This window comes from Molothrus ater, chromosome 10 (genome assembly GCF_012460135.2).
Source record: "Molothrus ater isolate BHLD 08-10-18 breed brown headed cowbird chromosome 10, BPBGC_Mater_1.1, whole genome shotgun sequence".
In the NCBI taxonomy this organism is placed as follows: domain Eukaryota; kingdom Metazoa; phylum Chordata; class Aves; order Passeriformes; family Icteridae; genus Molothrus; species Molothrus ater.
In genome coordinates this window covers 21,349,988-21,362,819 of record NC_050487.2, presented here as the reverse complement: position 1 = coordinate 21,362,819, position 12,832 = coordinate 21,349,988, and the positions used below count along the sequence as shown (strand labels likewise).

General features: G+C 47.0%; 1 protein-coding gene across 1 annotated transcript in view; it reads right to left on the bottom strand.

Annotated features, from left to right (window-relative positions):
* The window catches only part of TNIK (TRAF2 and NCK interacting kinase), a 150,936-nt gene that overhangs the window by 124,699 nt on the left and 13,405 nt on the right, over positions 1-12,832 (bottom strand).

Genomic DNA, 12,832 nt, shown 5'->3' with positions numbered 1-12,832 from the left:
AGCCAGGGGATGTGCACTCACACACACAGGTGCACCCACCAGCACAGCCCAAAGATGATACGAGCAGTGAGGTATGAGGGAGGGTGGGGAAAGAAAGAAAGAAGGAAGGAATAACCAGTGCTGCTATTTTCTCCTCTGGGTGGGTTTTCCCCTTCCAGAAGCTTTATTTATACTCTCCTGCTCCTCCTCCTTTTCCTGTACTCATCACTCCAATTTTGGAGAGCACAGTCCCCCTGGAAGCTGGCAGATGTGGAGGCATCCTGACATCCCAGGGGTCTGTGTGTCCCTGAGCCCACCCAGCCAAGGGCTGGCCTTGTCTCCCACACCACCACCCATCCTCATCCTCCCTGCTGGGTTTACTTGAGCTGCTGGATGACTTGGCATCCCATTGAGCCCAGGGATACCAGCTCCCAGGGATACTTCCCAAGGAGGATCAGCCAGCAGCACTCCTGGGGAGAGAGGACACCCACCACCCTGTTACGGACACAGAGGTTTCATTCATTATGAAGCTGCATGAACTCAAGATGCTTGTGGATCCAAAAGTCAAACACTGGATCTTTGTGAGAAGCTGAGAAGCAAGGTTCATCCAGTTAACAGTGCCACAAAAGTAAATTAATGTGAGTCCTGATGTGGCTGGGGCAGTTTCCACCCAGCCAGGAACTCGTGCAGCCAGGGTTTGGCACAGCTCCAGGACAGGGTAACAGAATGACTCTGATCATTCAGAAATGCCACATCCCCCTTCTGCCTGCTCCTCCATCATGTATCAGCAGCTTCCTCAGGCTGCCTGGGAAACCCTGGGGTACTCCAGGGTGAGAACAACACTCAGCCTTCAGAGGGACAATCTGCAGCAAAGGGCAGGGAAGCTGTGCTGGAGGAGACCACTGAGAACACATCTGCCCTGGTAAAAACACATCTGCATGCACACACTTGGGCTGGACCCAGGTGAAGCTGCAGCACAACAGGTTTCCAGCATGCAGCATCTCACCTGGGTGTGGATAGCCTGTGGGTTTTGCTGCCTTGGTACCAGGCAGGGAAATGCCAGGAATGGATGGGAAAGGGAACTGACACCAGGGCTCCACACTGGCTGAGGAGGTGGGGGAGAGGGAAACATGGCAGCAGCTGCTGTTTATTTTTTGAGTTTCTTTCCTAAGGGTTGTTCTCTGCAGTGCTGAAACAACTCTGAAAGAGGCTTTTCCAGTGCTACAAGTATATCTATTTTTGAATATTCACTAGGAGATTAAGGCAGAAGAAAGCCGTGCCTAGGGCATATGCTTAGGAGGTTTGGAGAAACACCCAGGGATGCATCTGGCCATTTCTGATAAAAGAACTCTTTTTTGCAATATGTTTTCCAACTGCTTTCTACAAATCCTAAAATCCAAGAGCACCCCATCCCACCATCCCACGTTCACTGGTCTTATGTGTGTAAATGTCACATTTGTGGCTCCAACAGGTTTGCCTGAGTCCATCCATCACTTTTTTGTGATGCCAGTCCCACAACTGCCTCAGCTGTTGCTGTGCCCAGGGCCACTCTGTGCCAGGAGGGCTTTTCCCCATCGCTCCCATCACCCACACCTTCCACTCCTGGCCATCCCATCCTGTCTCCCACCAGCCAGGCAGCTTCTCTGCTGTTCCATCCTGTTTTCTCCCTGCATTTTTCCAGAAGCATTGCCAAGGTAACTGGGCATCTCTCAGCACAGCCAGGAGTGACACTGCTCCACCTCAGCACAGCCAAGACTCTGGGAGCACCAGCACTGTCAGGGAGCACAGGGGGCTGGATCTCTCCTCCCAGACCCACTGCCCTCCTTGGCTTGCCCTCCTCCCATGCAGCAGGCAGTCGAAGGGAAAAGCTTCTCCCCAAGAAATAGGAATAATAGGCTATTAATGGCCTTTCCAGAAAACACACAGCAAAGATGGTGTGGGCAAGGAAAAAAAAAATAAAATAGCCCTGCTTCCCACTGGCCTCCCCTGGACCGACTGATACACAGAAAAGAGATTTGCATCTTAATGGCTGCTGGGGAATAGGCTGTCCCTGGTAGCAGGGGCACATCCTGCACACCCCACAAAGCCCCTGCTGAGAGGCTGCAGGAGGGACCAGAGCAGCTCGGGCAGGCTGGGGTGGGCAGACAGGGAGAAAAACAGAGAGGCACACAGCATGGGTGATGTTAGCCAGGGGAAAAAGAAATCCACCCTGCAGAGCCCCAACCAGAACCAATCCAGGCCAAGCAGGGAATAATCTGAGACCAAATATAGCCTGTGCTGCAGATCAGGGCTCACAGCAGCGCCGGGCTGCACTTGGCTGGGGGTGGCTGCAAAGCTCATCCCACACAGCTGCTTCCAGCCTGCTGATGCCCTCTCCTCAGTCCAGGAGGGACACACAGGTGATAAGGCTGCTGCAGCCTGCTCTTCCCACAGCCCAGAATGCCTTCACAAGAGCTACTGTACCTCGTGTAACTGCAAACAGCTGCACTGAATAACAAGCCCACAAACACAAGGAAAAAATGAGGTGAGCTGTTAGTTTAGGCAAAGAAGGTGCATTGTTTAAAACGGGGGAGAGAGACAGCATTTGAGACAAGCCCACAAATAATTCTCAGCTCTACATTAGCTTCACTCTAACTAGAAAAGGATTTTTACAGCTGTAGTAGCACCAGGACTTTGCCAAGATCCCTTGAACTAAGGTAGGGTCCCTCCCTTCTCCCTGCTACTCAGAGCTTGTGCACGAAAACACAGGAGCAAACCCAGGCTCTCCATAAAGTATTCTCTCTGTAAAGCAACAAAACACTCAAGAGGACTGTTCATCTGCCCATGGGATGGGAAATGTTTCACAGAGTAGCACCTGCAGCGAGGGTTGTGCAGAGCCAGTGTTCCTCCAGGCAGACAGGGGTTGGGACCTGCCTGGACCTGCCTCTTGTGCCAGGATATGACCATGCTGCCACAGGTAAAGCCAGGACAGACTCAAATTCAAGTGGGAAATTGTTATGTTTCTCCTAACCCCTCAAAAAAATCAGTGGTACTAACGTTTCAGTGGCTAAAACCAGTCTGAGACACAGAAGAACACAGAGGCATCATCCTTTCCAGTAATATCATGGGTAAGGACAAAAAGGCCACTTTATTTCAGTAAACAGTGTATTTGAAACTGGTGCATTATCAGAAAAGGGACTTCTGGGTGTGGATGATAAAGCAGGATATATTAAAATTTCAGTAACAAAACAGGCCTCCCTTTTGAAGACTTATCAGCACAGAGCACACAGTGGGGCTGGCAGGCTCCTGGTTAAAACTGCTCCCTCCCTTCTGCCTAACCCACAGAACTAAAGCTGAAAGATGTCCTTGCCCACACCACAATGTCTCAACAAGTCCAAGGCACAAAAGAGCCAACACTTTGCTGGAGGAGACTATTCAGAGAGCAACATCCACAGCCAGGGCTGAGTCACCTGGGGCCAAGGGCTGCAGGTGTGTATCAGTGCTGCCTATGGTGAACAGAACACGAGTGCTCTTAGTGAGCAGAACACAAGTTTGCCACCTTTAAATACCACTATGCAGGTGTCCATAAACATGAGAAATATTTATACACAGCCTGTACACCAAATCTACTTGTTTTCCTTGAAGGAGACTCATTTCTCTCCCTTCTAGCCCACACAAAAGGGATGTAACAGGAAGGGTTACATGAGGAGACAGTGGAAAGATGCTCAGGAGAGGGGAACCCAGGGGCACGCCAATTAAACCACGATTGCTGTGGATGCACAGGAGGGGAAATCAGAGATTGGAGCCTCTGTAATCATTGTGCACTTAGTCCCCCAATTCTAGCAGCTAATGACAACTTCCAGCCAAAAATCATGGAGCTACCCAGTCATTAAGCAAATGTTACAGCCCTAGAGAAGGAAAAAGCACTGTGTAACCAGAGGCAGCACAGTTCTGGGTCAGTAACTGAGGAGTGTCCCCAGGCTCCAATCAGCTAAAGCAGCTCTGTGGCATCAGAAGAGTTTTAATCTCCACCAAAATGTAAAGCCTGTGCACTAATGCTCCCAAGCATCAGGATATTGTGAGCCTCTGCCTTACATCTCCATAATAAAACAGCCTCAACAGGAGATCCCACAAAAAACAAAGCAGGCTTACAAAGCCATTTACTGATCACCCTCAACACGAGACCCAGGGAGCTCTGTCTGTGTGCAGGTGCCTCTGCCTAGACAAGTCCTGGGAGTTACAAAGAGAAATTTTGGCACTGGGAAGCACCAGAGGGTCATTCTTCCCAAAAAGCTGGCTCTTGTAAACCAATGGCAATGCCCAGACAGGTGTCAATTGCCTGGAGAAAGTTGGGTTTTCCAACCCAAGTTGCCTTGAGGTGTCAATTGCCTGGAGAAAGCTGCGTTTTCCAACCCTACCAAGCTCCAACCAGAAGTGAAAGATCATTGATTCAGAATGTGAGAAAGGTTTTGCAAGGAGTGCAGGGGAGACAGAAAAGCCTTTCAGCAGTAGAGCTCAATAGGCAAAACTGTCATCAGAGTAACATTCCTGATTATGCAAAGCACCACTGCAAGGAATGAGTACAAGGATGAAGCCTTTTGTTCTCACACTATACACCTGCCCAGATTTCATTTCCCCAAGGCCAAATGGTGCCTGGGCCATACTCTGTGAGGCCAACTCTCATGTTAGCAGGAAGCTCTAGAAGCTCTGTAAACAGCCATAAATCTCCCAGCCATCAGGACCTGAGTAACCTCAAGCTCTACAAAGTCCCCTGCTATTCCTTCTGAAGGGGCATCAGTTCACTCCTTTTGCAGCACTTTCTGCACTGGCTTCTACAGCAGAACTGAAGCACTTGTGCAGTGTGACAAAACAAGGTCTGGATCACCTTGGGGAAGTTACCCCAAATGACACGCAGTTCACAGAAAAATAGAGGGGTTTGAAGAGCACTCGAAGACACAGCTGCTTTTTAGTAATCAGCTGGCTGTCTCCATCTCCAAGGCACTTCTAGTTAACAGCCCTGTGAGTAATATGAAGATGGACTGCACAAGCCAGGAGAGGATTGTTAATACAGCCGCAAACAAAGCAGGAAGGCAAAGGCCAAGGCAACAAAATACTGACTGAGTCAGTGGGAACTTTCTAAAAAAGATGCTGGGGACATGACTTTTTCAAGTTTCAATCTCAGAGACATAGCTCTAAGGCTGCCCATTAATTAAGCAGTGCAAAAAACCTCAAAAGGCTGCACAGGTATTTTTGAGATAAAAGCCAAGCAGTGAAGCAGAACCATGCTGGACTACTGGATGTTACTCAGCCCTCAGAGGGATTGTTTAATCTCACGCCTTCTCCTGCTAGCTCTGGTACCTTCCCCTCCTTCGCCCACCCATCCAGAGACTCACAAAACAAGCTATCATCAATGCCATCTACCACTGCACCTCCTGCCTACTCAAGCAATACAAGCTGCTCTACTTGGAAGAGTAATAATGAACTCCCCAAGGGCTTTGTTTTCGTTTTGGAGAAGCAGTTTGTCCTCCCTCACCCCCAAACACCCAGCTCCGTAACTTAAAAGAAGATGTTAGTCAAGAAACAGCATTACTACGCAGCGTAAGAAAAACTGCTCTCAAGGCTAAGTTATTAACAGAACAAACATTTCTCCCCTGGACAGCTGAGAAGCCTGTTTACAAATCTATTTGAGCCACTCCTCTGCAGCATCTTACCAGGAGATGCTCTTCCAGGCCCTACTGAGAGCCACATCTGTGCTCTGTCCATTCCCCCTTTCTGAACCATAAATCCACTCTCCCAGGTCTCCAGCACTCTCCTCTCCAGCTTCTCACTGCAATAAAGCTCCAGCCACCATGTGAGCGTCTCTTTCCTTTCCAGAATGTTAAGACCTGCCAATAGCTGGCAGCAGCAAAATTAAATAAGAACTAATCACCACATTGGGCTTTTCAGTCAATAAAACTGTATTACTTCTTCAACTATTACCTGTTCAATTTAGGATGTAAGTGTAGATTTGTAGCTCCCAGCCAGTAAAGGAATAGCCAACACCAGTGCTTAGGGAAGAAAAATACAAAATCCTTATGCACATAGACAGTTCATTCCCACTTGGTTCTGCAGAGGCCAAGCCACTGAAGCTACAATAAACTGAGTATTCCAGATTTCCTGCTCACAGACTCAAACTTGCACGCACAAAATTAGAGTTCTTCTGACCTAGTTTCTCCTTTCTAGCACGTCAAAAGAAAAAGCAGCCATTCTGTACCCTCTCCACAAATATGAAATGTGGGAGCTCTAAGCCTGTAAGGAACACATATACTGACCTGGAAAAAAAATGGTTTTCTCCAACCAAAATGATGCAGTTATAGCACTGCAAATGGTGGGTCCCACAGACCAAGATGCACTAGTGATACCAGGAGAGGACAACAATGACACATATAAAACTAACCTTCCTCCAGCATGTCAGAGCAGTCCAGGCTAAGGAAAAGCCACCCACAAGCTACACATTTACACTAATCAAAACAAGGGTCCAAGCCTCCTTCCCATCCTTCAAAGGCATGGCTAGCAACATGGTGAGTTCAACTCTGTCATTTGAGCAAAAGGCAGTGAGTTTTGACTTGAGGCTAAAGAAAATGAACATGTGGCCTCTGTGAGCCTCAGCACAGTAAGGAAATGCTGAGATATTCAATAACCCTCAAGACAACACAATTACACTTATTCTTCATTTGAAGTTAGTTTCCCTCCAAAGCAGGCATTCCTCTCACCCCTTTTAAAGCTCTACAGCACATTCCACAGATCACCAGGACAGACTCCATGAATTGTTTGCAGCTGTATGACAAGCCCACCTTTCAGTTCACAGCAGACTCTTCATCCAGAAGAGCCAGAAGCCAATCACACCAGAAGCATCAGCAAAAGCACAACTGCTAAGTGAACCCCAAGGTTCTCAATGCCTTGCTAGATGAATGCAGCCTCAGCGCCATCAACCCCTTCAACATATGCCTAATTCAAGCACACAGCTTCAACAAGGCAATATATAAAAGGCTTGGCTGAGCTCAGTGTCTCTAAAAAGCTGCAGTGCCAATTATAAATCACATCTATAGCCCCCAGAAGATCTGAAGTCACTACCAGTATTGTACCACGCTTCTTCAGATGCAGACATCAATTAGAGCACAGCAGCTGGACACTCTCCTCACTGGAAGTCATTCATGTAGTTTCAGACCAATAAGATATTATTCCTAAATGGTTAGATCTCACCCCTCTGAGAAAGAGAGTTTCAACCTTGGCCAGCAAATGTTTGCATCAAGCTGAAGTCATTACCTGCCACTAAACGCTGTCAAAGGTTTATGGGCTCTTGGAGGAGCTGGCTTAATTACTTACCAAGGCAGCTGGTTTGGGAACTGCAGCCTCTTAACATCCCACTCCTGGAGATGCACTGTGTAAAGCATGGCTGCTGCCAAGCTCGTGCCAAGAGAAAGGAGCACCCTCTCACACACAGAGGCAACCAAACATTCAGTCTCCAACAGCAGGTCACGCTTGTGGCTCCGTCTGTGTGAGTCTGCAGGGGTGACAGAAGCCAGTCTGCCCCTTCCTGAGGCACTGCTGGACACTCCAGCCCCTGCAGCCCTCACAGGAGGGCTGGGGTCACCCTCTGGGACCACCTTTGCCAAGAAATGACAGCCTTGCTCCCTCCTTGCAGTGAGAGTTGTGGCCAGAGGGACGGCGTAAAACAGGAGAATGTCTCACTCCCAGATGCACTTTGGAGCAAGAAAAGAAAAGCAATCTTAAAACATTTTGCTTTTTTAAACCAGGATGGTTTTGCACCTCCAATGTCTATTTTTCAGTTATGGTTGTGGGCTGAGCTGACCAGAAAACCTGTCAGAGATGAAAGGGCTGTAGCATCAACAACCCATGGACTACAGCCTTCAACAGCAGGGATCTGTGCAACAACTAACACATAGCCGGGCATGTAGGCAAGCATTCCAGAAATCCCTGAATCCCAGATTAAAGCAGCTGCCATTACTGTTCAACATTTTCCTGTCCCTATCCACATGTCTGGAGAAACACCACCTCCCTGCTGGATTCAGTCGAGAGTTTCTCACATCAGCCCAGTTTTCACAGATCATCTGGAGATGGAGTTATCTGCTGGTTTTGTGCTTTTCAAAGAGTTTACCCACAGCCTGCCGCTTGTCATCAGCTCCTCACACTTGGCTCTACAAGGGCTGGCTAGCAAGAAAGGTAGATAACTCTCCAGTGGCAGCAGTTTCAAGCAAGGACAATACAGGGAACAAATCACTTTAAATTATGGAGCAGAACTCTGCAGGATAGACTGTAGAAAAATCCCAAGCTCCACAACTATACCAACAAGATGCCAAAACCTTGTATTATAAACTCACTTTTACATTGAATTGTCTTGACAAATCAGCAGAATTATTTAAAATATTATCAAATATATACTAATTTGCATGTTTCAATTTAGAAATACATGGCTCACCCAAGAGTTAACAATATGTGGGGAAGGGCAAAGGAAGGCTTCTCACCTTTTTTCCTACATTTCACAGGCTGTGAAATGACCCAGAAGGAAGTCCAAAAGGTTGGTTATGACAGACACTCAAACTGGGTGGAAAACAAGGTTCCACAGCAAAAAGCAAGCTCCTGCCTGATCCATGCCAAAAAAAAAAAGTCTAAAATCAGGGTTGGTCCACAGTTGCTGAAACGATTTGCAAGATTTTTTTTTTTTGCCAGGGTGTGAAGTATTTCCTATAGCAAGTCTTCTGCATTTCTTGGTGGCTTCCTACATTGTGAAACACTCTCAGAAATTGAGGGAGATGCTTTTTATTTCAAACCCCAATGCCCTGAACTACTAAACTTGGCAGGGGCACACAGATTATTTAGTTTAGTTCATTTGATATTTGCATTACAACACTTTGGATGAGACAAGGTGAGGGACCATTCTCCCAGACATCCCAGGAAGATGTGCAGGTTCTGCTTTGCAAATTGTCTTGATGTCCCATAAATCCAATCACATTTTGCTTTATGGGACCCATTGTGCTCCCTGTCAAACTGGAGCCCTGTGACACCTCCCTGCCTTGGGAGCTCTCTGCTAGCTCTGGTCCCTGGAACCAGCTGTGGCATTATCTGGCTTTTTGCAGAGCTCCACAATTTTTTATTAGTTCACACAAGCAGGCTGGAAACATTAATATAAACACACACACAACAGCTAAGCAAGCCCTGTAAGACCACAGGGACCAGCCTGCTGAAGACCAGTACAAGACAGGAAAACAAAGCAGTGGGGAAGCCCATAATAATTAAAATTTCAACTGAAAAATCAGACCTATTCCTCCTGGAGGCACAAGGTGCCAGCAACCACCAGCCACTCATCTCAGCCCTGCCCATAGTCCTTCCCCATACTCAGGAATGGGGTCAGCTCTTCAGGCCCACCTCCTTCAACCCAAGAGAGACACTGCACATCCCCACGAGGATTTGGCCCACCATCATAAGATGTGAGATTAATCATGAGTGTTAAAGGATCTGAAAAGGGGATGAGAAACATTAGTAACTGCTTCTAAATTAATTGCCGTTATTGTTATTTGATTTGCTAAACCCTCTGGGGCTAGATTTTATTTTAGAAAACTATGAACATATCAGATTAATCAACTTAAAATAAATGGTCTTGATTTATTTATTTCTGCTGTATCTACTCCTCTTTAAGCTTGGCAACTCATTGCATTTTTTCCATCCTGTGAAAGAAAAAGAACAGGAGCTTTGCTTTATTATTATTTTAAAGGAACCTCTACGAAGCTCAGTAGTTCTATGAGTTTAAATCATGGCAAAACTATGTTTTGAAGGAGGACAAGTGCAAGGCTGGAGCTGGTTTCCATACTCTGCAGGCACCAGCTTTGCACTGGGAGCCCACCAGCAGAGTCACACCACACAGTCCAAGCAAATCAGATCTATTCCCCAATAATGCAGGCATCCAAAGAGTTGAAAGACACCCTACCAGGTTTCAACGGGGGCTGTCCCAGTGTGAGGCACACTTCTTGCAGAAAAGTCCTGCTAGCAAGGAAGAAGTTTAATCTCCTCTAGCCAGATTTCTCTGTTTCTGAATCCTCTGGAAGTTGGGTCAGCATCCTTTCCCCGCCTCCTAATCCCCTGCCCTCAGCTTTAGCAATGCAGCAATGCCTCTGCCAGCAAACTCAAAAGAAAAGCCCTCAAATATATTTTGCTGAAGAATATTAATCTTGTGTTCCACAGAATATTAAGTGGATTACATCTACAGCCTCCAAGGAGAAAAACGTTGATTCCCATGTATCTTGTGCTATTATTCACCCCCATTATTTTTTCCTGCCAGCCTAAGTCATGACAATTTCCCATTAATTAGTGCAGAGCTCAACTGGCTCGAAGGACCAAGCAATGAGTGGGACTTCTCCATGGCCATGAGGCAGATCAGAGCACTCTGGCACAGCTGCTGCACAGGAACACAAACAAGGTGAAGAACAAAACCAGCTTTGGGTTTTCTTGGATGACTTCCTGGTGGGATCACCCTTGAACGTCTCTTTGTAAAGGTAACAGAATAGAAAAGAAAATTGCTGACATCATTAGAGACATGCCCTTGAATGAGGCACAGCTAACACAGAGAGATGGATGTTTCTGGCCTCTAGTGAATTGGGGTGGGGGAAGAACTCAAAAAAAGCTTGAGGTGCCTGTTCTCATACCCAGAAAGGAGCCCTGACCCCAGGCTGAAGGGGAACACCACCTCCCAAGGGTGAACCCACTATGCCTGGGCGCTCCCCACCACCAGCATCCCCCCCAAACACCCTGCTCAGCCCTCTGCTCCCTCTGGAACCACTCAAACCACTGCAAAGTGCCACCAGCTGACTTTACTAGAGTTTGGCACTTTCTTTGCAGAGGTGTTAATGACTCTAAAAGAGAACAAGACGGGGATAAGCAGCTTTAATACCACTTAAATGCTTACGATTAGGAGAAACAAGAGAGCCTGCAAGGGCCAGACTCTCAGAGGGAGAGGACTGTAAATTACTCAGCACGGAGTAAGCAAGATCAAAGTCACTCCAGAAAGATGCAGCCCACTGACAGTGATACAAATACTGAGTATTTCACAAGCAGGCTGATGAGTTTAGAAGGCCAAACGGGGTGTTCTGATGATGCTGCACAAAGTAAGGAAAGGAAATCTCAGGACATATGTTTTGTTCTTAACATAATACATGACCAAGAACTCAGCTTCGGCTGATGCTTGGAGACATTGATACTTTCTATTGACATCTTGTTGGTCTGTGCAGGGAAGAGAAAAACAACTCCTCAGCTGCAATTCCCAAGCTCCATCCTCTTTTTTATAGTTCCTAGAGTAATTTCAATTCTACACAATAAACAGCAGAACTGATAAGAAAAGCCTTATCGGATGAAGCAGCTCACAGCTTCCCACATGGGCAAGACAGAGAGCTAATGGCTACAGAGGCAGATAAGGATGCTCATAACCAGAAATCAAACCCACGTGTTCCAGCAAGAACACACCGCCACAGAAAGCAAAATACACAGTACAACAAACTCTGCCAGGCCACCCTAAATCCTCAGAAAGCATCACTTCATCCCTCCTTGCAGACCCAGCTGGCCCATCACTGTCTCTCCTGGTCAGAAGGGAAGGGAGATGCTGCAGTTTCCTTGTAAGCCAAAAGCAGCATGTGCTCAGCTGAGCTATGCTCCACCTTACAGCCTCAGGCTACAGCAAGAAAGACAAACTACCACAACACCAAGATGTTTTTGCAATGCTTCTCTGAAGACCTGTGTTGAAAAGGAATATTCATTATGTAGGGAAACCAACTCAACTATCAGCTTTCCCAAACTGCAAGTGATGAAAAGCCAGGATGGGCTTTTTGTTGAGGGAAACACCAATTATGCAACTCCAATCCCTTAGCACCCATCCCAAGGCTCAAACTCCAGTGCCATTTCTCATCCCTGCCAGAGACCCAGATTGTTCAGCAATATCCAAACTCATGGTAAGCTGCTGGCAGCACAGCTGCACCCTGGGTTTCCCATATCACTTAGTCTAAACCAGAGACACAGAATGTGATCTTCACCACTGAGCCACTCCAACAGCTCTAACCTGTTGGGTATTATCTCTTCATCTGATTCATCTCCTGAAAATTGACGCCTGCAAGTTATTTCCCTTCCCTCATGTCCCAAACATCACTCAGTGTTGGCAAGTATACAAGAAAAGCATTTATCCAAAGGAATTTGCTCATCAAGACTTGCAGACAGTAAAACCACAGGTTATCTAATCTTAGGAGAGCATAGTTTAACGGCCACAACATGAGAGGCCAAAGGGTCTGACTTTACTCTGAGCTGTGCTGGGGCTGCATGGCTCATAAGTGAATCTAAGGAAGATGCTTGACCACTCCTCACCTTGATTTCCGCTGCTATGAGACTCTCCTAGCATTCCTTTCCTCACAGGGGATCTTATCTATAAAGTCCTCATTAGCATGTGAAAAGAGTTATGGATCTCCAGATGTGTACTTAAGGAAAAGTCTGGAGGAGTGGAGAAGCAGCACTGGCCAGGGAGCCTGGAGACACATCCCCTTCAGCACTCCACATCTGTGCTCAGAGAAACATCTGAACCCTTTCCCCCTACAGGGAAGGGAAAAAAACAATCATTTCCTTTTTCTTGAGAAAGCTCAGAGGAAAGATTAAATTTTGCATCTCTTAAGTCAAGGAAATCATTCAAGATTCTCCCAAGAATATCAAGAGACCCCACCACCTCTGGAGAGCCACATGCAGAACCACCTCACAGGCAACCCCCAGAGAACAGGACAACCCTCCCTGTCCCAGCCTTTCTCTGGATGCCACTGAGTGGCAGAACTGGACTGATCAGGAGGAA